General features: G+C 42.8%; 1 long non-coding RNA gene and 1 pseudogene across 2 annotated transcripts; one reads left to right on the top strand and one right to left on the bottom strand.

The window, feature by feature from the left end:
* LOC143443160 (uncharacterized) lies at nt 1–21639 on the bottom strand. 2 transcript variants are annotated; one of them, XR_013111928.1, is made up of 4 exons: nt 21433–21639; nt 13168–13402; nt 1395–1605; nt 1–1287 (listed from the first exon to the last, which is right to left on the bottom strand). It is a non-coding gene; the product is annotated as an uncharacterized LOC143443160 (long non-coding RNA). The 2 variants fall into 2 exon arrangements; XR_013111927.1 differs by having other exon boundaries at nt 1–1605.
* LOC117713732 (large ribosomal subunit protein eL15 pseudogene) lies at nt 12493–13024 on the top strand (annotated as a pseudogene).
* Nucleotides 21640–23409: the final 1770 nt, after the last annotated feature.

Genomic DNA, 23409 nt, shown 5'->3' with positions numbered 1-23409 from the left:
TCTTCTTCCTCTTCCTTCTCCCTTGGTCCTTTTAAGTCCTTTTCTCAGGGAAATCCTAAAAGTCCCACCTCTGTCTGCCCTGCCCTGGCCAGCCCAGCCATTGGCTGCCAGCAACTTTATTTACCAATCAGAACCAACTGGGGGCAGGGTCCTTCAGTGTCTTAATGTGAGGATGTGTGGATTCTCCTACAAACAATTTTGGGGACCCAAATTAACATAAGAATATAAGCAGCATTAGGCCAAACCCACTACACCTGTCCTTAGCACCAGTATCAGCAGACTCCTGGAGCAGCTTCATGGGGAGATTATGTCTGTGACACTCCCACATAGATCCCTGACAGGGCTCTCTAGGGATTGATTCTCTCCATAAGCCAACCACTATCTCTTCAGTAATTTCTCTCCTCACTTAAAGTAGACAGAGTATAGTTGCTCATCATAAAAAAAAAAAACTGGTTATTTTGTGTTCTTGGTTCCATCTATTCCTCTTCATGACCTTATTGTATCAATTACTTATGTTGTTGATATGACAAAATACCCTGGCAAGAACAATTTAAGGAAGGGTTCTTTCTGGCTTACATTTCCAGGCTACAGCCCACCATGACAGGGAAGTCATGATGGCAGGAGCCTGAGACACTGATCACGCGGCATCTACAGACAAATGACTGCTGCCCTAGGTTTGCCTTTTCATTGTTATTCAGTTAAAGAACCCAGCCAAAACAATGACTCTACTCACATGTAGGGTAGGCTTAATCTATATTCGACTTAATCTATATGATGCACAGAGATATGTTTCCATGGAGATCCTAAATCTCGTCAAGTTGACAATATAGATTAACCATCAGAATCCTACCCCTTGTCACCTTGACACTCAAAATGCATCATTTTAAACCATGACCTGCTTCCCCTGTGCCCCAAAGTTTCTCTTTTATTTCACCATACACCAAATCCCCACAGCTCTATGTCTGGCATCTGGGGCTGGTGATAAAATCATCTGGGCTCCAGAGGGGCTCTGCTCCTCTAGCTCTGTTGAATGGAGCACACAGCTTCTCTCTTACCCAGCTCAACACCTGGCCTGTCTGTTTCTTCTACAAAAGTGCCGTGTTCCTGGATGTTCCAAGTTCCCGGAGTCTCCAATTCTACTTAGAGTTTTCTTTCATAGATTCACACAGTGAGATCTCAGGACTTCTTGCAGGAATTCAAACCCTGCCATACACTGTCTGGTCTCAGGAAGTCTCAGGAATTGGATTGCAAGACTCCATGGGACCCTCAATCTTGCATCTTTCATGCCTGTAAGACAAATACAATGCAGACAGCACTGCCGAGTTCTACCATTAGCTCTGGATGAGTAGAATCTGGCCTGTTTGGCCCATGGTGCTTGGCCTTTGCATGCTTACCCTGTAAAAGAAACACTTTCCTGGGTAGTTGTTGATGAGCAGAGAATCACATCTATAGAGAACCACATCTATGGCAGTCTGAGTTCAGGCTCTCTCAGATGAATTTGCATTTTTAGAAGTTGAGGCTTATGATGAATGAGGTCTTGTCTTCAGAACAGCATTTTTTATTGCCCAAGAATAGAGTCCAGTTTCTCTTCTCTGGTTTTGATTCCTTTAAAAGTAACAGATACTTTGTTATCTGAAATGTGACTGTCTGAAACATTAAATTTGTTCATTGTCTTAGGGTTTTACTGCTACGAAGAGACACCATGACTGAGGCAGCTCTCATAAGGACAAAATTCATTTGGGGGTGGCTTAGACATTCAGAGGTTCAGTCCATTATCATCAAGGCAGGAGCATGGCACCAGGGAGGCATGATGCAGAAGGAGCTGAGCATTCTACTAGGAGAAGATTGGCTTCTAGGACGAGGATCTTAAGGCCCATGCCCACAGTGACACACTTCCTCCAACAAAAGCACACCAACTCCAACAAAGCCACACCTCCGAATAGTGCCACTCCCTGAGCCAAGCATATTCAAACCACCACACTTATGCACCTTTCCACCTCAAACTTTACACTTACTTCTCTCATCTTCTGCTAGTTTTACTCTTCCTCACTGTAGACCTAGAGAAGAGCAGCAAACAGTAACTATGACACAGCCTAAAGGCCTCCCTGCCTCAAAATCTCTGGCAAAAAAAAAAAATCCCTTTATTTTTCTTTAAAGTGAGGTTTTCTTTAGAATCTGAAATGGGCCAAGGACAAGGAAATGGGCTGCTTGGCAGGAATATGACATTGACCAAGGATAAGGAAGTAGACTTCAGGCAAGAATCTAAATCTTAGGCTGGAACAATGAAATAATTTCAGGCAGGAATCTAAATCTTAGGCTAGAACAAAGAAGTAATTTCAAGCAGGAATCTAAATTTTAGGCTAGAACAAGGAAGTAGGCTTCAGACATGAAAATGACTTTGGGCTAGGACAGGGAAGTTGGCTCAGATATTTTGGTCATCCTGATAAACCCTTAAACAGTGATCATGGGAGTGATCACATCATGGGACTTTGTTTATTGCCTTGCTTGTTCTTTGACTTTTTGCATCTATGATATTGCTAGACCCTCAATCTAGAACTGACCTTAATACTTGCATCTAATTTAAACGGTATAAAAGCAAAAAAGTAGGATGAAGGATGGGATAGGGGGATAATGGGGGGGGGGGATGGGATAACATCTGAAATGTAAATAAATAAAATATTGAATTAAAAAAAATACTTCACTCAAGTTCTTGGGATGTGGACAGAATGCAGCAGGAATTTTTTGACCAGAGCATCATATAAGTGGTCTCTAGTCCAGTTTCTGATAGAGTTTTTGTTCCCTCTGAGTCTCTACTGTCTACATTTTTTTCAGCATCCCTGTCTTCCTGGCATTCGCTGGAATGACCCTCAAGTTCTCCTCATGGTATTCATGAACTTTTCAAGCCTCAGGTTCCAAAATCTTCCATACCCCTCCCCCCAAAAAATCGCATCCATAAAAACCTCATCGAAAGGCCTAAGAACTACATGGTCTGGCTTACTGCTCTGTGGGTCTTTATCAATTTTTGCCTAGAACATAGGCTCAAAAGAACCACACATAAGTGACAGAGAACATGAAGTATCAAATTGGAAGTGTTCGCATAACTCCAAGACTTGTATAAACCTTCAGTGAGTGACCTACACAAAAACTTGCCACCTCAAACAGGCATTGGAAGAAAGCCTTGTGCTTGTGGATCAGATGTTAGCACTCAGCTATTTCTCCAGCATCAGGCCTCTCTGTCTGCTGCTATGCTTTCTGCCACGATAGTAATGGACTCACCCCCTGAAACTATAAGCAAGACTCCAATTTAATGCTTCCTTTTATAAGTTGCCTTGGTCATGGTGCCTTTTCTCAGCAATCGAAAAGTAATTAAGATACCTTCTTTCCCCTCAGCTATGCGGTGACTTAGTCTGTGAAAATTTATAACCACAGGGTAGCCATGTATCTCCACATGGTCCAAATTCACCTGTATGGTTTGTTTAATATTCAGCCAAGAATTTAGTTGCAACTGAAAAAGAGTTGAAACATTGGAAATAACTAGTAGATACAGACTAAAATTTTTTCTTACTTTAAATTCAAGCTTTGAAGAATTCTCTTAGATAACATTAAAGAGAAGTGAACATAATAATAAAAAGACACCAAAGAACACAGGTGAAAACAAGGCACAGTGAGTGAGTCAGCAAAACACCAAGTGATGACCCAGACCCCCAAAGACATCAGGGAAGAAAGATCACATACTGAAAATACAGTGGCTACCTTCTATATATTTGAAGAAATAAAAGGCTACAAAAGTATCTTTAAAGAAACAAAAGACTCAAAGAAGTCAAGGCAGAAGAGCTTGCAAAGCAGGCAGTGGCCTTATCGTGGGGTCTTAACGCCCAGTGTGAGCATGATGGAACCATCTAACCTTCAGCGAGGCATATGTTAAGTAATGTTTAAGGAGACTAATCTGGTAGCCACATGTAGAGGGACTAGAAAAAACGAGGGTGGCATAAAGATCAATGGAAATTCCCCAGCAAGACTGGCAGCATGGAATCCTGATTGAAGAGAGTGGAAAACATTCATGAGAACAGGGGACAGCAGGCACCACGATGAAGAGAAAGACAAGTTTTGGTGCCTGGGTGTCAGGGGGACAGAGACAGTTCTCAGACTTTTGAGTCTATAGCTAATATTTTGTATTTGTTCCTCAATTTCTTCTCAGTAACCACTAACTAATCCCATATGCAGCCTGTGAGTTTGTCTGGGACCATGGCTCTTCAAGATGCATCAGGACACAACAGGTCCCTATTAACCAAAAAATTATGGACTATGCCCCGCTCTGCTGAGACTGGAGTAACAGTAGTAGAATGTTTAAATACCTTGCATGTGCCAGTCTGCCATTTGTTCCTGAAGTAGGCTTTCTTCTCCATCTCTTCTATGTTCCTAGGGAGCTAAGCTCTTCCGAATTCCCCCAAGGCCTTGCAGAGGCAGATCTTAAAGCTACAACCTCATGGTTTTCATTCTATTGCATTGTTTTGGGATTCTCCCATGGATTCAGGGCATGGATGAAAAGTGACTAGAAACATTAGTTCTAGTTGGTTTGCAGCTATAAAGAGGAAGTTGTATAGTGTGGTGAGTTTTACAGTTTCTAGAATGCTTTTGATCATGAAGACCAATGTGGGAGAAGGGTGGTAGCATGGAGGAAGGGTGGAGAAAGATAGATGGAATTGCTTAGAGAGATGACAGTTACATTTTTTGGGGGGCGCCCTATGGTATTAATTAGGCATTTCTTTCTAATTTGATTAACAGCACATCTTTTAAAAGAATTATTTATTTTATGTATATGAGTACGCTGTAGCTATCTTTAGACACACCAGAAGAGGGCACCATATCCCATTATAGATGCTTGTGAGCCACCATGTGGTTGCTGGGAATTGAACTTGGGACCTCTGGAAGAGCAGTCAGTGCTCTTAACCGCTGAGCCACCTTTCCGGCCCTTGACAGCACATTTTAATGAAGAAATAGAACACATCAGAGCCCAGTAGTATATACTTTCCTTGCAATTTATGAGCTGAACTTCCCTTGGCAACCTACATCTGATACATCAGATTTACTAATTCTAGTGTCAGTAAAACAATGTATTCGTACTTTGTTTTCAATAGGTTTGCTGTTATTAATAGCTTCTGCATTTTCTGCTTAATTCTTAGGTCATTCAATTTTATCGAATTGCTTTCCTTAAGCTAAAACAAAACAAAACAAAGAAAGAAAAAAACCAGTGCAATGTTGGTCAGTCTGAATCACAACGGGACAGTATGGAGTGTGCTAACTTATGATGGAAGAGGCTCTATCTAACTTAAGTGTTAGAAGATGAAATATTTGCTTGTTTCTTAGTATCTCATCATGTAGCCCAACCTGACCTCAAACTTGTATGGTTCTCCTGCCTCAAACTCCAAATTGCTAGGCTTACAGGTATATAATACTATCCTCGACTTTGGAAATTTTTAAAAGTGTTTTTCCAGTGAGCGGGGCTGGAGTGAGAGGGAGAGGGGAAGGGGGGGAAAAGTGTTTTTTCCTTCCTGGTTCTTTAAATGGGATGTTTCTTGGTTAAGTGAGAATAAATCCTATAGGAGTCCTAACCATCTATGACCCATCAGAAGCAGAAGGTATGTGTGAAACATTCTGACCATCTAGAAATGTTGACACTTGGGCCAATGTCTCTGGAATGTTTCATTTTGTAATATTTCACCTGTTTTTGTTTACAGAGGGCTTTTAAAAATAAACACATCTTTAGTGTTTTCGCCTCCACCCACAGAGTGAATATCCATCACTACCAGAGAGGAATAAAGAATTCTGCCCTTTCTGTAGATGAGCTAGGCGTCTAGGAAAGACAGATGCAGGAGAGAAGAAGTCCTCTACAGACAGGAGTGGCTTCGAGCTGAACCAATAAACCAAGGGATAAGTGGCCCCAGTAGAGGCTACAGAGGCAGCACAGAGTAGGTCCTCATAAACATCTTCAGGGAAATGGAAACATTGAAAACAGCCCAGAAACTGCCTGGACTACACAGCCCTCTTAAAACAAGAGAGCTTTATGGCATTGAGAATTAATGAGGAGAGGAAAGACCCAGATATCGGCTGCCCTCTTCCCTTGCTCTGACTAGATGTATTGTAAGGAGCCCTCCAAATGTGCAGCCTAACCACAATCCTAGAATTCTGTGACCCAGAGGAAAGGCACCTGTGCCTTATTGAGGACCCTCCTCAGATGCCCATATGTTCATCCACCTGGCTCAGATGCCCAGATGTTCATCCACCTGGCTCAGATGCCCAGATGTTCATCCACCTGGCTCAGATGCCTAGATGTTCATCTACCTGGCTCAGATGCCCAGATGTTCATCTACCTGGCTTTCAGCATCTTCAGCTGAGCATTCAAATTCCTCAGGTGTGAAAGGTGCTACATATATGAAAGGTGTGAGTAACATATATGTAGAAGCACAAATGCATCTATATGCTACAGGGCACACATGGAAGTCAGAGGACAATTTTCAGCAGTCATTTCTCTCCTTTTATCATGTGGGTTCCAGATAGAATTCAGGTCATCAAACACACAGTAACATGCAACCTTTACCTGTTACACCATTTTGCTGGTCACAAAGGTGATCAGTTTCAGGTCTGAGTACACAGTGAAGCCATGGATGCCTCTGTGCTTGAACATACATGTCCACAGTGTTGTTTTGTTTTTTACTCGAAGATGTGTAATGCATTCTGAATGTTTTAGTTTTGCTCCTGGTACTGGCCCTGTCCTGTATGCTCGGTTCTATAGCAGACAGCTGCTGTAACATCTCCAGCCTGAAAAATGGTATATGTACTTGACTGATTCATAGAATTATCTCTCCCACACAGGCACCCAATTCCCCTCAAACACAAACCTCATTTAAATGAACAGCTGTTCTGTCCTCCATGCCTAGACCTCACTTCAAAGTTTGGACCTCAACTGCACAGCTTCAAGCACCAAAAGCATCTCCAGGAGAAAAGAAGCCTCCATATGGGGAGTTGGAAGCTGGCAGAGTTGGGGTTTTAAACCTGGGGCTGAGCCAGAAAGGTGAGCAGAAGTTACTGGGTACCTAAAGTTGATTCAGAAAAAAACTAAGGGAGAACAAAAGGTCCTGGAGCAGAGAAGGCTAGAGAGGTCTCCAAGGATAGTGGTCGAGGGAGAAGCAGCTCAGTCTAGATGAATTGTAAGGAGCCTGCCCTTGCTCCCGGTGAGTGTTGGGCAGCGGGGCCTTAGAGAGCTGACCAAGTTACCCCAGGTTTTCTGAAAGGTTCTAGGCTCTAGGCTGGAATGGGTGAGATCCTTGGCCCAAATGATGATCACACACTGGTCTGTGTCTTCTTGTACATGTCTTCTCAATGGGGGCTTCTGACATGCAGGCCATGTTTAATACAGCTGTGACCGTGACCATTTTGGTGTTCAAACATCTGCTTTGCAATTCTGTGTTATTGTGAGCACACTGGGGTGCTTATACCTTTCATTTCTGAACCACCTGACAGAGAAAAGTTGCGGGGTTTTTTTTTGTTTTGTTTTGTTTTTCTGAGGAGGAAACTGATGGGCTGTGATTAACTAATTCACTTACTCAGGATCTCCACGCCCCAGGCAACTGGAATAGGGATAAGGTAATGATCTTATCACCAGGTTGATTCTAGGTTTGTGATTGGCCAAATTTGTTACCAAGGATCTTCACTCCTAAGCTACCCAAAATCATCTGCCAGGTGATATGATAGTCCTTTGGATTATGAGATCAAACAGTGCTGGATAGGAGGCTGGGGGTCAACCAACTGGACATAAAGAAAGGCCTCAGGGCAGATGAACAGAAGCTATCTTCTTATGAAAATGGGAATACTGGCTGACTAGGCTTATCTAAATTGCTTGAGACAGGAGATTCAGATTCTAGAATATTCACAGACACCATCACCAAGTACCTTGAGGACGTGCTTAGACATGTATGTCTAAGAATGAAACTCACTTATGTTTCGTACAAACCCTATGTGCTGACAGGGACTGCCACACACTATTTTAAATTTTCTGCACAAAACCAGGTTTCAAGGTACTGCGTTTTCCACCGCAGCGTCCTGTCGCTGCTCTACCGGCTTTGCTTTTAGGGCTTAGGAATCACAGTAACTTCAGTTCAGGTCTCTGTCATGATAGAAGTGCTCATAGAACGGCATCGTTATGACAACGTCTGTCAACAACATGAGTATTTGACCGGCGTGACTTTGCGTGTGTTGGACATGTGAACTGCTCACCTGTCAAGGCAGACAGACTATATCGGTATTTATTCCTATCACCGTCTTGCCCAAGGCCACAGCTCGTCATCACCTAAGGCATTGGAGCTATGACCGGGTTCTGCCTCAGTCAGATTACTGTTTTGTTTGGATGCTGGAGCAGCTCCTGCCCCATCCTCCCAGATCATGGCTGTAGCACCACAGGTGGCTCAAATCCCATTCTGTTGAATCTACTGATGAATATTTTTCACGACTTCCAGACCTTTGTTGTCCCTTGTCCCTGATTTTTAAAACCTTGCTTCCTGTAACAAAACAAAATAACAACAAAAATAAGTTCTAAATTGGCTGCATGATAGAACAGAGGAAGTGGTGTCTCCTCTGCTGGAAACGTTTTCCTCTCACCAGCAGCTCATCCGAAGTCAAAGTCCTCTAGATTACTTCCTACTCGTAACTCATACAAATAAATGTCCATGTCTGTCTTCAGTGTATTGTCCCGACTGAGGCCCCCTCCTCATGTGTGGACACTCTTAAGGTGTCAGAAAGATACACCTTTACCATGTGTTCTCAGCAAGAGTCCCCAGTGTTAATTATTCCTGTTACAGCCGACTCATCTGAGTGGCTGCTTTGGGGGTTGCTTTGACTCATATGGAAGCTGCTTTGCATAGACCACATTTTCATCCCAAGCTCTGCACTCTGTGAAGTTGGGGATTAGTTGTCCTCAGCTTAAAGCCAGGAATAGAGGAGAGGATGTTAAAGTGAGGGGTGATAGGGAGACCCCCAGTGCCTGCTTCTTCTCTGGCTTCCTTTCGAGAAGGCAAGAGCTTCTTTACTTATAAAAGAGAAAATTTAACAGGAGAAAGTGTAGCGCAACCCAACCATTTTCTCCCAGAATCAGACACAGAGTGATGTCAAAAAAGTTGTGGGGGTGGGGGCGAGGGTGGGAGGTGGGGGTGGGGTGGGGTAGATGGGACATGAATTGGAATTAAAATATTTTAAGTGTCACTTTTAACAAGTCAGGGCAAAATTGGACCAGATTTGCCACGGCCCTGGAGGAGAGGTGGCCATCCTGGGACGTGTGCAGGACACCAGCCCGATGTTCACAGGAATTCTACTTATCTGCTTAATTTGCAGGCAAAGAATAATATAAACGTCATTGTTTGAGGGAGGCAAAACCTCCTCCGAGGGAAACAAAACAAAAACAAAGCCGATCTTCTCTGCTCTGTGCTTATTTTCCTCCACTGCTCTGATGAAAGTGTTCGCACTAATTTTCCAGGGAGACCAGAAAATATGTACGGTGTGTTTTGTCTCCGGTGGCATCCTGGGTCACTGAGCACCGTCATTCAATACGATTTGTTGATGGATAGATGGAAGAATCGAACCTTTCAGCTTAGGGGGTTGGGGGGAAAAAAAAAGGTAGCCTGAACTCAATGTCCGTAGGAACCCACAGGGAAAAAAAAATATCACTTGAAATGTTAAAACATTAAAGTTTTGGAACACGCCAGCCCCAGAAAGAAGCCTAGCAGCTGTCCTGAGAGACAGCAGGCCGGTTGATTTTGCCTCTGCTGGAAAAGATGCATCTAGAAGCCGTGAGAGAACTGACAAAAACAGCCTTCCATGTGGTGTCTGAATGGCCCAGACTTGGGCCCTCCAGTCAATTGTGTGCAGAAAGAAAGGCCCAAACTGCTGCCCAGGGCTGCCCCAGAACTGGTGGGCTGTGAGAGCGAAGGGGGGTGGGTGGGGGAGGGGAGGGAACGCTGTCTGTGCAGAGGGGTGGATTCTCCACAGGCTTCTTCCCAGCTGAGAGCAGAAGGAACACATCCCCATGCACTCTCAAGTTCCCAAGGGAACCAGAGGCAGCTTCAGCTCTCTCCTGATTGGCTCTTGATTAGTTCAGGGACTGAATTCACTGCTTCCCTGAGGCTGGTGAGACCCTAGGCCCTCTCCCAACAGGGGGGCCTGCTGCACCCTGCATCTTAGAAAGAAAACTGTGAAGCCCGATCCTCTCCTTTCCCCAGAGCAGGTCATGCTCCTGGGAGCCTTCATTTCCCTCAAGAGGGCTCGGTCCTGGAGCCCTTGGGAGCAAGGTTTAAGAAGGAAAAAACCCCTACCAAGTGTGGGCCAAGCTTGCTCTAAAATGCTTTGAAATGATTTTCTGCCCAAACCAACCCATCTGACAGATAAGAACTCGGAGTCTTGAGCCAGTGAGCAGTATGTGGAGGTCAAATATTACATCAGTGTAAGCAAAATACATCTGAAGAATTTGTCTGCAAAAAGCAAGGGTCTGGGGCCTTAGCCAGGCAAACTTCCAGGAGCCCTGGTTTCATTTTTGTGTGGACTCTGATTGGTTTCTTAAGACCTGAATGTGACTATCATCAACATGACATGGAGAGTTGAAAACGTTGCTTCTGGGGAGCATCATTTACAAAGGGGATCAGAAGGAGTCAGGGCCCCTCAAATATATGTTTATTTTTCCCTCACAAGTTATCTACATTAATTCCATCCTAAAAGGTTTGAACTTATTCCAACACCTGAGATATCAACTAAATATTGTCTAAATTAGATATGAATGACTTCTCAGCCTTCTGGCTCAGTGTAAATGAGACATGAGTGATGTCTGAGGTATGATTCCTTGCCTGTCAGGTATGTACCTGTGATGCCAAACATGCTGTGAATTTGCAAAAGACAGTGGGGGAGCGGGAAAGGGTAGATGCTCCAAATCCAAGGGGGAAAGAGAAAATAAGGAAGGGTTGACAGAGCCCAATTACACCTCACTATAATACAAACTACATCACATCTCAGTGCTCAGAACTGATCTTGTATGGCCCAGTGCCCTGCCTGCCTTCCAAAGCCACTGGGCTCAAGGTACCACCTCAGCATTCTGTTGGCTCAAGGCTAATAACCCTTAATCCTTCATTGTCTCTTGACATGTGCGTGTACACACATGCACCAAAGAGAAATATAGTGTGAGACAAATCATGCATCATAGGTTAAAATTTTCCTAGTAGTAGCATCTAAGAAAGCAAGCAACAGGTGTCAATCACTCTTGTGAGTCTGGATTTGAACTAGCCACATCTTCAAGGTTCAGGGAACAACACATCGAATCAACCAGAGAGACTACCCTAATCAAAGACTGTGATATGCTATTTCTAAGCTGCAGTGATTAAGACAGGGTATGTTTGGGTAGAGCTGCAGTCTCTTCGGTTACTGGTACATTAGAACTCATCCCAGCCTACAACACGAGAGACTTCCTACAGCACCAAGTTCAGCAGAAAAATGAAGCAATGCTGTGTTTGCCTGGGAGGGAGTTAGATGTTCAGTTTATTGTTTAAGCAAGCAAACTATTCATCAGCACTGATACTGGAGGGAGTTACAAACACTGGGTCAGAAAAGGGAAGAAACTAGCTAAACAAGGGGCTGAGCGCCTAGCTCAGGGGAAGATCACATACTTAGCATGCTTGATGCCTCATGGTCAAGCTCCAGTATCAGGGTGGGGGGCATATCTCTACTACCCAAATAGTGTGTGTGTGTGTGTAGGAGACAAGCTTGCTCTTTAGAGACAAGGCAGAACAAATAGAAAGGAATGGGAAAAATATTAAAACAGTTAAGTCTGAAAAGGAGCTTGAGACATGGTTCAGTAGATAAGAGCACTGACTGCTCTTGTAGAGGACCAGGATTTAGCACCCACATGGTGGCTCACAACCATCTGTTTTTCACGTTTAAGTTTCATGGGATCAGAACTCTCTTTTGGTGGTTGTTGGTAGTGCACATATGTGGTAAAGTTACTGCTTTAGTTGGGCCTCCTCCTCCTCCTCCTCCTCCTCCTCCTCCTCCTCCTCCTCCTCCTCCTCCTCCTCCTCTTCCTCATCCTCTTCCTTCTTCTTTGTCTTCATCTCCTCCTCTTCCTCTTATTCCTTCTTCTTCTTCTTCTTCTTCTTCTTCTTCTTCTTCTTCTTCTTCTTCTTCTTCTTCTTCTTCTTCCTCCTCCTCCTCCTCCTCCTCCTCCTCCTCCTCCTCCTCCTCCTCCTCCTCCTCCTCCTCCTCTTCTTCTTCTTCTTCTTCTTCTTCTTCTTCTTCTTCCTGGTACTTTAGTTCTGATTTTGTGATTTTATGGCTTTTGTTTTTTATATGTGGTCTCTCTTTGTGTTTCTTGTGCTTTATTCTTTATTATTCTAGCTTGTTTGAATGTTTTTTATTTGTGTGTGTGTGTGTGTGTGTGTGTGTGTGTGTGTGTGTGTGTTTAGGAAGAAACAGTCTGACATGATGCGCTTTCTTCTGAGGGTCCACTGCTGGCAATAGCTGTCTGTGCTGCATAGGGCTCCTCAGCCCACCTAGCCAAATAAAGCATGAAGGCTGGGATACACAGCTAAGCAAGGTTAGGTCATTTACAGGATTCGTGCCCAGTGCATGGTGGTCTCAAGTGCCTGTCCACCATGGTGTTAAACAGCTAAAATTTGCTGGAAGCCTTCAGTCTGTGGCTAAGGAGAGAGCTGAACACTGTTGTAGGGCTTTGACGGTCCTGAATTCCTACTGAGTTGGTGAAGATTCCACATAAAAATGTTATCCTCATTGATCCATTCCATAAAGCAGAAGAAATCCTGACATCCGGTGGATCACTAAACCAGTCCATGAGCACAGAGAGATGCGTGGGCTGACATCTGCTGGCCACAAGAGCTGTGGCCTTGGAAAAGGCTACAAGTTCCACCATACTATTGGTGGCTCTTACTGCATAGCCTGGAGAAGGCACAATACTCTCCAGCTCCACTGTTACTGATAATACACATAATGTTTGCAAAATGCATACCCAATAAACAATATGGGATAGTCAAAAAAGAAAGAAAAGAGAAATGAAAAGAAAATAACAAGATTCTAGAAACCAGCAGATCAGAAATTTCAAGATTGTTCTGTAATACTTACAAGAGTCCGTAAAGGAAATTCTTTTTTCATTAATTTGCACTATTCGGCTTGGGCTGGATAGATGACTCAGTGGTTAAGCACTGACTATTCTCCAGAGGACCTGGTTCAATTCCCAACACCAACGTGGCAGCTAACCACTATCTGTAGCTCCAATCCCAAGGGATCCAATGCCCTCTTCCGGCTTCTGCAGGCCGCACACATGTGTACACAGACAAATTCAGCTAAGCACTCCCACCTGTAAAAGTAAACAAAAATTTCAAAAATAAATAAATAAAAGAAAGAGTTTTGGGAAATGTATAGAAATACAAAGAATATAAAAAATCTCTTTAATTCTCCTAGCTGTTATAGTTTCTTTTGTGTGTGTATACGTGTGTGTGTGTGTGTGTGTGTGTGTGTGTGTGTGTGTGTGTATGTGTGTGTGTGTTATTAAAATGCCCAAGACAAAACAAAATGTGATTGGAAAAAACAGCATACAGGAACTAAGAAAGATTAAAAAAAAAAAAACAAAAAAACACCAAGAAACATGCACCTTTGAAACTTGTCCCTAGTCTCAGTAGCTGGGCTTTGGTCAGCCTGCGCCTCTGTGCATTCCCCAAACCCAAGCCAGACAGTTTACAGTTAGATGTTTCAGTTGAGGGGTAGAAAAAGTCTCTCCATGACAATAAAGTTAGGAACTAGAACTGGCTCACCTTCATGTAGGAAACTAAGGAAACTGAAAACACTGGCATTTGTAATTATAGGGTATGTTGGCCAATGTCTCGTGAGCAGAGGAAAACACTACAAGATGAGCCAAGTATTGTGTATTAGTTCAAAGCAGGCTGCTTACTGAATGGATCCCATATCATATTGTAGGAGAAAAAAAAAACTATGCAAGAAAATCACATTGTTAACAAGCCCAAGACATGTTTACATCTGTGCATACATTTATACCACCCTCTTTCAGTTCCAGAATTTCCATGTGGAATGTCACCATGGCAAATAAACTACCTTAAACCCAATTACCTTAAGGACTAATTTTTCTCATTACCAGAAGGTAACTGTGGAAAAAAAAATTTATAATATCACAGTCTTTCTACAAACAAATTCTTTAATGAGATGGAAGTCAAAGTTCTGCCTTCTTTTATGTATCCTACTGAAAACATTTCCTTTTAAGTTAGCTAGAAAAAAATCAACATTATTTCCCCGGTCTGTGAAGCAATGGCTGTTATTTGAGATAGATCAAAACAAATAACCAAAAGGCTGAACATCCTCGATTGGCTATTAAGAATGGCAGCAATACCTAAAAAGTCAGTTGCTTAGTGTCTAAGAGAAATATCTAAAGATACAAAAGATAGAGGTATAAACCACAAATTAGATTTATAGCTTGTCATATGCTTTGGCTTGCTAAACACAATGAGGATCCAGACTGAAATCAACACTGAAGGCAGGAAAGCATCAAGGAGCTGGGGGTCTATCTACCTCACAGCAGGGTCTACCTCAGTCAGATTTCTCCTCCCCTCCCTCTCCTTCCTTCCTTCCTTCCTTCCTTCCTTCCTTCCTTCCTTCCTTCCTTCCTTCCTTCCTTCCTTATCTTTCCCTGGGGCTTTCTATATGTCAGGCAATCATCCAACCACTGAACTAGACCCAGAATCCATATTCCTTAGAAGACTTCCCAGAGTTTGTGCTCAAAATGTTTGCTTCTAGGCTGAGCAAATGGCTGGATGAATAGGTGAACCCACAGAGTATGTAGCCTTTGCCAGGTTTGCACATTGTAGAGATTTCACCTGCTTTGCTGAAATGAGTGATTTTATGACTATGTTGCTACTTCAAGAGGCTTCACAGTATAAAATAAATTGGCTATCAGAATAGTGTCAATACGTAAAATAATCATTTCATTAGTGTCTGAGGAAAATATCTAAAGATACAAAAGATAGATGTATATATAAGCTACAATAGATTGATAAGTCGATTTATGGCTCTGTGCTAGACATCTGGGTAAATAAAAATGTGGGAACAAATCCTCACACTGGGGTAAAATTAACTAGTTATTGAATATTAGATGAATGTGCAAATACTGCGTGAAAGGAACATTGAATATCTTTTTGTCTTTAGGGAGGAAAAGTTTATCATGTATCAAGTTCCGTGGATATAGTCCATTGTGGCAGGCAGGAATAAAATTGGACCCAGCTCTGCGCCAGGTCACAGAAGGCTGCTCACTCACATCTCCGTGGGTCATTCAGAAACAGAAAAGGCAGCATGCTGGCACTCAGGTGGCTTTCTCCTCTCTCTTTCTATTCATTCCAGAACTCTGCCCAGTAGTGATACTACACACATTCAGAGCAGGTCTTGTCGGCTCAGTTAATCCTCTATCAAAAAGCCCTCACAAACACAACCAAAGGTATTCCTCATTAATATCCTGGGAATTTCTATTGGAATTAACCATCACAAGTTCACACGTTTGACAACCTGAAACTCAAAGATATAACTTTAATCTATAACATTCCATGCTTAGCTCCAAAGACTTACATTTAGCTCATAGTGGCAAAATATACCTATCCAGCTTCCAAAGTCTCCACAGACTTAATAGGTCTAACAGTGTCCCAGACAGCAAAGTCTCTTCTGAGACTCAAAGCAATCTCCTAGCTGGGAGCTTCTGTTCTGCTCTGGTTTTCAGATGAGGTTGTATATACCTCCAGTATACAGCAGGGCAGAGTAAACACCCCTGTTTGGAAAGAGGTGCTAACAGGAAGGGTTAGATGAAAGCAAGACTGAAGCCCAACAGGGTAAACACCAACTCCTCGGCTCCCTGTCTGGCATGCAGGTGGCACCATTTGGGCTTCAGTGGCCTTGAAGAGCTCTACCCCTCCTTCTGCCATCTGCAGCACATGCAGCCGTTAGAAAGGCTGGCTCTACTCAATGCTTGCAGTTCTTTACAGCGGATGATCCACAACACTGGCATCCCCGATACCCTGAAGTTTCCACTCTGATTTAGATTTCTCCTTCACACAATCATCTTCGAAAGCCTTCTTGGCCAGGAATCAAACCCTGTCACATGTTGGCTGGTCCCAGGGCAAACCTTCATGCTGCCATGCTTTTATTTTGAGTGTCCGAAAACCCACAAGTATGCACATGATCCCAGGTTTTGCTTCTGACATAAAATGTACCTAGATGCTTTGGATCACACTTGCAATGGCCCTTCAGTGCCTTTGGTGCTGAACCTGGGAAAATGTTCTCCCTGGTGGCAGTTTTAGTCGGTTTAGTCTCTTTCTTTCCAGTCAAATTTATGTTTTTATGAGACAGCAGCTGTGATGGGTGACCTTGCCCTCAATGGAACTTTCCTCATTTATTTATTTATTTATTTATTTATTTATTTATTTATTTATTTGATGTAAAACATAAGGTTTTGTCCTTAAAGCTGCCAATCTCTTTAAAAGTTGCAGGTGCCCAGTGAAATTCATTCTATCTGCCTTGTCTCTTAATGGTTTTTATTTATGTTTCTTCCTTATACAAATTGCATGTATTTTTCGTATCTTTCAATGTTGAGTTCTCATTACAAACCTCAGTAAATTGAGTGAGGGATAACCATGCCATAGTCTAAATTTTACACTATGTTATATTTCTTCTGCCAGAATTTAGTCTGTTGAATTTAAATCCTGCCTCACTCAGATTATCAGCACATGGGTAGAATTCTGCCAGAATGTATGGAGAATGGCCCCCTTTCCCAGTTCCCAATAGAGAAAGCTAACAAGGTGGCCCACTTAGGTAAACGTCCTTGCTACCAAAGCTGCCTAACAGCAATCCTTGACACCTACATGGCTCCTTCCCCCATTAATCACTAATTTTAAAAAAGAATGCCCACAGACTTACCTGCAGCCCTTTTGTTTGTTTGTTTGTTTTGATTTGATTTGATTTGTTTGTGACAGGATTTCTTTGTGTAATAGCTCTAGTTTTGGACTTGCTTTGTAGACCAGGGTGGGCTTAAACTCACTGAGATTTACCTGCTTTTGTCTCCCAAGTGCTGGGATTAAAGATATATGCTGTGCCTGGTGCTGCAACTCTATTTTATGGAGGCATCTTCTTCAGTTTTAACTCACTCCTTTTTTTTTTTTTTTTTTTTTTTTTTTAGACAGGGTTTCTCTGTGTAGCCCTGGCTGTCCTGGAACTCACTCTGTAGATAGACCAGGCTGGCCTCGAACTCAGAAATCTACCTGCCTCCGCCTCCCAAGTGCTGGGATTAAAGGCGTGCGCCACCACTGCCCGTCTACTCCCTCCTCTTTAATGACTTTAGATTGTGTCAAGCTCATATAAAACTAACAAGCACACACTGGATCCTTAGTCATTCTGAAACCCTATGAGCACAGACTTATTGTGGATGTGACGCTAACTTGAGCTCATGGTGACACAGGCTGAAAGGTGATGACATAAACGTGTTGTGTTTGAGTTTTGAGTTGACAAAAGATTGTCTCATGAGTTGACAATTTGATGAACATTAGAATCACAATGAAAACAAACTTAATAGCATGTCCATGAGGGATTTTCTAGATTTATGTGGGGAGACTCTTGCTAGATGTGAGCAGTTAGGGACTAGATGATAAGTAATCATTAAAACAAAAATGGGCTGCAATCCTAAACTGAGTGAAAAAAAGAGAAAGTGAGTCAGGCACCGGATATGTGCGCTACTTCCTGAATAAGGGATACAATGTAACCAGCTGCTTTATATTCTTTACCAGGATGGCCTGTAGCTTGAACACTGTGAACTAAAAGAAGCCCTTCATTCTTTAAGTTGCTTCTTGTTGGGTATATTGTTACAGTAACAAGAAACAATAATTAATAAACTAAATTGTTATTGAGTCACTGGGCTGGGCTAATCTAACCATGTGATTTTTAAGCATTCAGAACTGTTTGTGGGAGGTTGTTACACAGCTTGGGATTTTGGTCTTCAAAAGCCTTGGAGTGCTAGAAGCAGAACATTATAGAACACTCTCCTTGGAGTTTAGAAGACAAGAACACTGAGAAAAACATGGACAACAGAGTCTTGACAATGTGGCTCTAGTGGGGACAAGGGACTCTCCCAGTTCTGTGACTTGGCCACTCTGACAAAAAAAATCTAGCTGCATTCTGCTCCTGTCCTCGGAACCTGAGTGAGTGAGGCTGACTACAGGAGCAACAGATTCACTTTTTTGTTGTTGGAGGAAATTTCAAGACAGGACAGAACTCAGTGAGCTACTACTTACAGTTCTTATACAGGGTCACAGAGAGACAGAAAGAGAGGGAAAATGTGCAGTTTGCTAAGGAAAATAATGTTAGCAAATTTCACTAACACTGCATTTCTGTTGCTGTCCTAACCTTTACCACTCCCACCACACAGCCTAGAGATTGTACTTAAAGTATTTGAGGTCTTCTCCAGCCCTCAATATCTTCCAGCTCTTCAATATCTTCCCACCACCAGTTCAGAAGCCCAAAGAACAACATGAACTGGTTTGTTCTAGAGACCACCTCACTCTGGCATTGCTGTCCTGTTTTGGATGCCTACCATGGGCTTTTGAAACCTCAAAGTCCATCCTTAGGAGCATACTTCTTCTAACAAGGCCACACCTGCTCCAACAAGGCCACACCTCCTAATCCTTTTCAAACAGTGTCACTCCCTGGTGACTAAACATTTAAATATATGAGTTTATGGGGGCCATCATCCTTATTCAAAATACCACAAGATGATTTTGAATGTTTGTATCACTAAGAGAATGTTTGTGTCACATGTTTGTGGTGATAGACAACCAATATAGTGAGTTATCAATGCACTATCTGTAAGTGCACATACCATCACGCTGTGCCCCATAAAGATATACAATCATTATCCCTCAATAAAAAAGGAAATTCAAGTGAAATCATAAAATTAAATGGGCAGTCATAACATGTCTAGAAAAGAAGTCACATACAGAAGGCCCAACATTAGAATAATTCTATCATATAAAGCAGCAAACAGGACATCGAGACAGAGTTAACATTCCATTTTATAGTCTAACAATGTTCTGCAAATTAAGGAAAATATCAATCTTTATACAGAGTGGGATTATAGAACAACCGGGAAAGAGAGCAAATGAGGATCTCCAAGAGATAGCCTAGTAAAACCTTCTGGACTTTAAAGACAAAGGAAAGAAACCCTCAAAACTTCCAGGCAAAAAGACCCAGCCTGAAAGTCAGACATGATGCTGGAGGATGAAGTTCCATGGGAGAGCAGTTCACCAGTGTGCATAAGACTCTAGGTTCAACCTACAGGAGCAGAGGAAAAAGTCAAGTGCAGTATTAGGCTTCTAAGAGCCACAAAAAAAAATGGAGAGTGAAGCAGCCATCTCATGAAAGCCAAAGACAAGCATATTGTATATCCATCAAGCCAGCCAGGCCTTGAAATACTAATGACCTACAGGATGCAGCACAGAATGAGCCTCACCCAATGAGGAGTCACTTCAGCAAAATGACTGCAGTGATTGTTGAGCAGCAGGAAGCCCAGAGGCTGAGTACAGGATGTGCAAGCACTTCCCAATAGAAGAGGAAGAACAAAACTGGAGATGAGAGGAGACAGAGGGAAAGGGAAAAGGCAGAGCCGGGATGCTGCTGACAGAAGACTCTCTGGATGGTTAGACAGCAAAGGGTTAAGGGAAAATGGAAAAGGAGTTAGTGAACTGCAAGATATAAAAGTAATAATTAAAATGAAACTTAAGATGGGAGAGATGGCACGCTAGGCTAAGAACACTGGCCGCTCTCCCAGAGGACCTGGGTTTAGTTCCCGGCACCTTCAAGTCAGCTCACAACTGCTTGTAACTCCAGTTCCAAGGGATCTACAACCTTGACACAGTCTAGTGGTCTTGATCAGGTTTATTTTCTCTGCCAGTTAAAGAATTAAAAGCCAGGAAAAATCTGAAGTACAACAGGATAGCACCACCCAAAGAATCGGCAGTTAAAGAAAGGAGTTTATTGGGGTTGAGGAAACACCCCTGCAACAGACACAGAGGGAGGAAAAGACACTCTGCAAAGCAGAAGGGCTAAAGGTTTTAAACCTCGGGACAGTTTTCCTCCCCTAATATTTGAGTTGGTGGGTTTGGAGACATAGAGGATGGTTGTTTGGTCCAAACCTCCTGTGTGACACGTTCTTATCCAGCCTTGAACTTGTGGAACCAGTACATCAGCACGGGGGCTCCAGGTCTGAGTACAAAAGCTGCCAGGCTTTTGTCTCAAGTCAGGAGGTTGAGGAAGAAGCTGGCCATCTTGGAAATTTCCACCTTTATGAGCTAGCCACAGCTCCTCTCCCCTATGCCTACCAGGCAGTTTGTCTAATTTCTAGTCTCACCCTCTTCAACGAGGTATACACGCGTTGCACACATATACAGACAGGCAAAACAATCATACACATAAAAATAACAAATCTTAAAAATAAACTTAAGTATTATCGCAGGCTTGGTAGTGCAGAGGCAGTGAATCCTTGAGTTCAAGGCCAGCCTGATCTATAGAGACTTCCAGAACACCCATGGATACAGAGAGAGAGAGAGATCATGTCTCAACCAACAAACATTTTAAAAAATTCTCAGTAAAATGTAAGAGGCCAAAATCCAGTCTGTGGCTTGAGTGCAGAAGAGTCCATAAGCACTAGGTAACTGGTGTGATCGTCCACTTGTGCGTATTTTCTTTGTCCTCTTTTTTTTTTATTCTGAATCTTTTAACAACCAGTTCAAACACAGTGAAAGAGTTCCCAGGACAGCCGACCTATACTTCACCCTAGTTTCTAGGTCGGAAAGGGTACATTTTTGAAGTATCGGAATTGGCCCCGAAATTCTAGCTCCGCTTTCCTTTTCCTCTCAGTTCTGTAAGTTATCCCAAAGCTGTTCATACTTCCTATTTAAGAGTGTTCTCATGCGCATGCGTGGGCGCATACACTTGCACCTGTGTTGCCTAGAAGAGTCAATGCTGGCTCCCACTGCAGTGGAGGTCTGCTTCTGGTTTAGTGTTTTAGAGTAAGAAAAGGGCCATTAAAATTCTCTCTGATGGTGGAGTCAGCCCTGGTGGGGGAGGGGACAGACGTAGACAAGGGAAGAAATTTCCTGGTAAGCAGAGCCCACTTAAAAATTTTCCCTTTCTTTGTTTCTCACTTTTTCCCCCCTTGAAGCAGCTCTCCCCGGAGTCAAAGCATTTTACAAAACAAACCACTCCAAAGCTTTCAACTCGAGGGAAAGCCCAAGCAAAGTTAATTAACATGAAAGTTCTCACAAAAGTTAATTAACATGAAGGACTCACAAAAGCTGTCTGTTGGCATCTGCTGGCCTGCCATGTGCAGCGGTCCCTTTGTAGCGACAGCCGCGAGCCCAGTCCGACCTCATGCAGCATCTGGGGCTCTGAGGCCTCCATCTCCCACGCAGTACACAGGAATCTTCCACCGAGCTGTCCACGGGGCAACACTCTGCTAACTGCTAGAAACGGAGGCAGAAAAGCTCCTTAGACATTCCAGCTTGAGAAGGAAGAAGAAAGGAAGGACCAAATTTGGAGGGGGCAGGGGGCAGGAAAGCAAGAAGAGGAAGGAAGTCATCAAATCTCTTAGAAATCCGCTGTGTGTGAGAAGAGATGGTTTGGAGTAGAATAATTTAAAAATACCACATACATGCAAAACACACACCCCTGAAACAATAACATGAGGAAATGCCAAATGAAGAACACAGGATTTACTGCACATAGAGCAATTTAATAAACACCAGCACAGACTAGTTGTTCTCTTTGTATGAGTGATGTAATTGTAATCAAAATCTTCATACCCTCTCTGACCTTGAGGATCTGACCTGTTCCTGATCATTCTTTTCCCCTCAGACCTGAACTATAATACACTAATACTCTCCCTACTTTTTTTTTAAATTTTTTAAATTTCTGACCTCATCTTTTATCTTTTTTTTTTTTTTTTGCATTTTTTGTTCCTTCCTAGAAATTCTGAGGTGTCCATTAAATAGAATAAAGCCCCCTCTTTTTCTACCTTACTCACTGAGCTATCTTGCCAATCAGATGATCTGCTTTTTGATTGAAGCATAGAAGATCTTTTGGTGTCAGTAAATGTTACACAGTTCCTGAAGATACACAAATTCTCCTAATCTTCTAGGTGATCAAACTGCCACAAATCACACATGCAACCGCTTTCTGTCCTGAACTGTGATTTGTGCCATGCCTCTCTTAGATGCATGTTGTGTCTAATGTGTGCAGTACTTATTTAGCCAGCACACAAAGCAAGGTGACCTTTCTTTCGTAGTTCTGTGGGTGAGACCCTGGCCTTGTGACTTCTCAGCTGTGGCTCTGGCTCTCATTTCTCTTGAACAAGGGTTTGGTGTGGTGATTTCCCCTAGAGTGAAGCTAGGCAGTGTGTCTGTCTCATAAATTTGGAGTTGTACATTATGTTTTGTGGTCATTTTATCCCAGAATGACCTCGGAAGTGTGTCTGTATTATAAATTTGGAGTTGTATGTCATGTGTTTGGAACTTTGATATTGAAGACATTTGCTAGAAGTCTGAGTGTCCCCCTTGGGAAGCCATGGTTCATATGTCACCCTTTCTGTCCACCGAGTAGACTGTGGTAATCTCTTCACAGGCTTCTGGTTGCTGCACCCATGTATCTGCCCAGAGATGCCTAAAACAGTCAGGGCATCTTCTGTTAGGTTGTTGAGCCATCTGGAAGTGTAGAAAAGATGTAAAAGATCACAGGGTCAGGCTGGGTCATCATCCTGTTATTATTGCCCAGGTGTATGCATTTTCAACACATCTTGTATTTCCAAGCATCTCTAAGTGTGCCAACTGCTCTGCTATCTTCCTTAAACAGAAACATTTTGATGTAGCTGGTTCAGGAGAGAAAGTTGTTGCATCTCTGCAGCCTTACTAAACTGTCAGGCTGTGTGCCTGGGTTTATTTCTTTCTATGCAGAACATCCTAAGAAAGTCTGCCATTGTGACAGAAGAAGAAAGAATCCCAGTTCTAGTCTGGAATCCATAGTGCATTGGCTGATGACTCCCATAGGTATCAAATCGTATGTTCAAGTCCTTCACAAAGCTTAATACTCCCTACTCATCTATCTATGACGCACATACATTCCTCTATACATTCCCCTGTTCATACTCCTTGTATGGTGTTTTGTTTCTTACAATGCCCATGTTTTGATATAGATTTGGGTAGCCTCCATGCCTTAGCTAGGTTTCTATTCCTGTGATAAACTTGGGGGAAGAAATAGTTTATTTCATGTGAC

The sequence above is a fragment of the Arvicanthis niloticus genome, chromosome 8 (assembly GCF_011762505.2).
Source record: "Arvicanthis niloticus isolate mArvNil1 chromosome 8, mArvNil1.pat.X, whole genome shotgun sequence".
NCBI classification, from domain to species: Eukaryota; Metazoa; Chordata; class Mammalia; order Rodentia; family Muridae; genus Arvicanthis; species Arvicanthis niloticus.
This window is presented reverse-complemented; position numbering and strand designations above follow the sequence as displayed.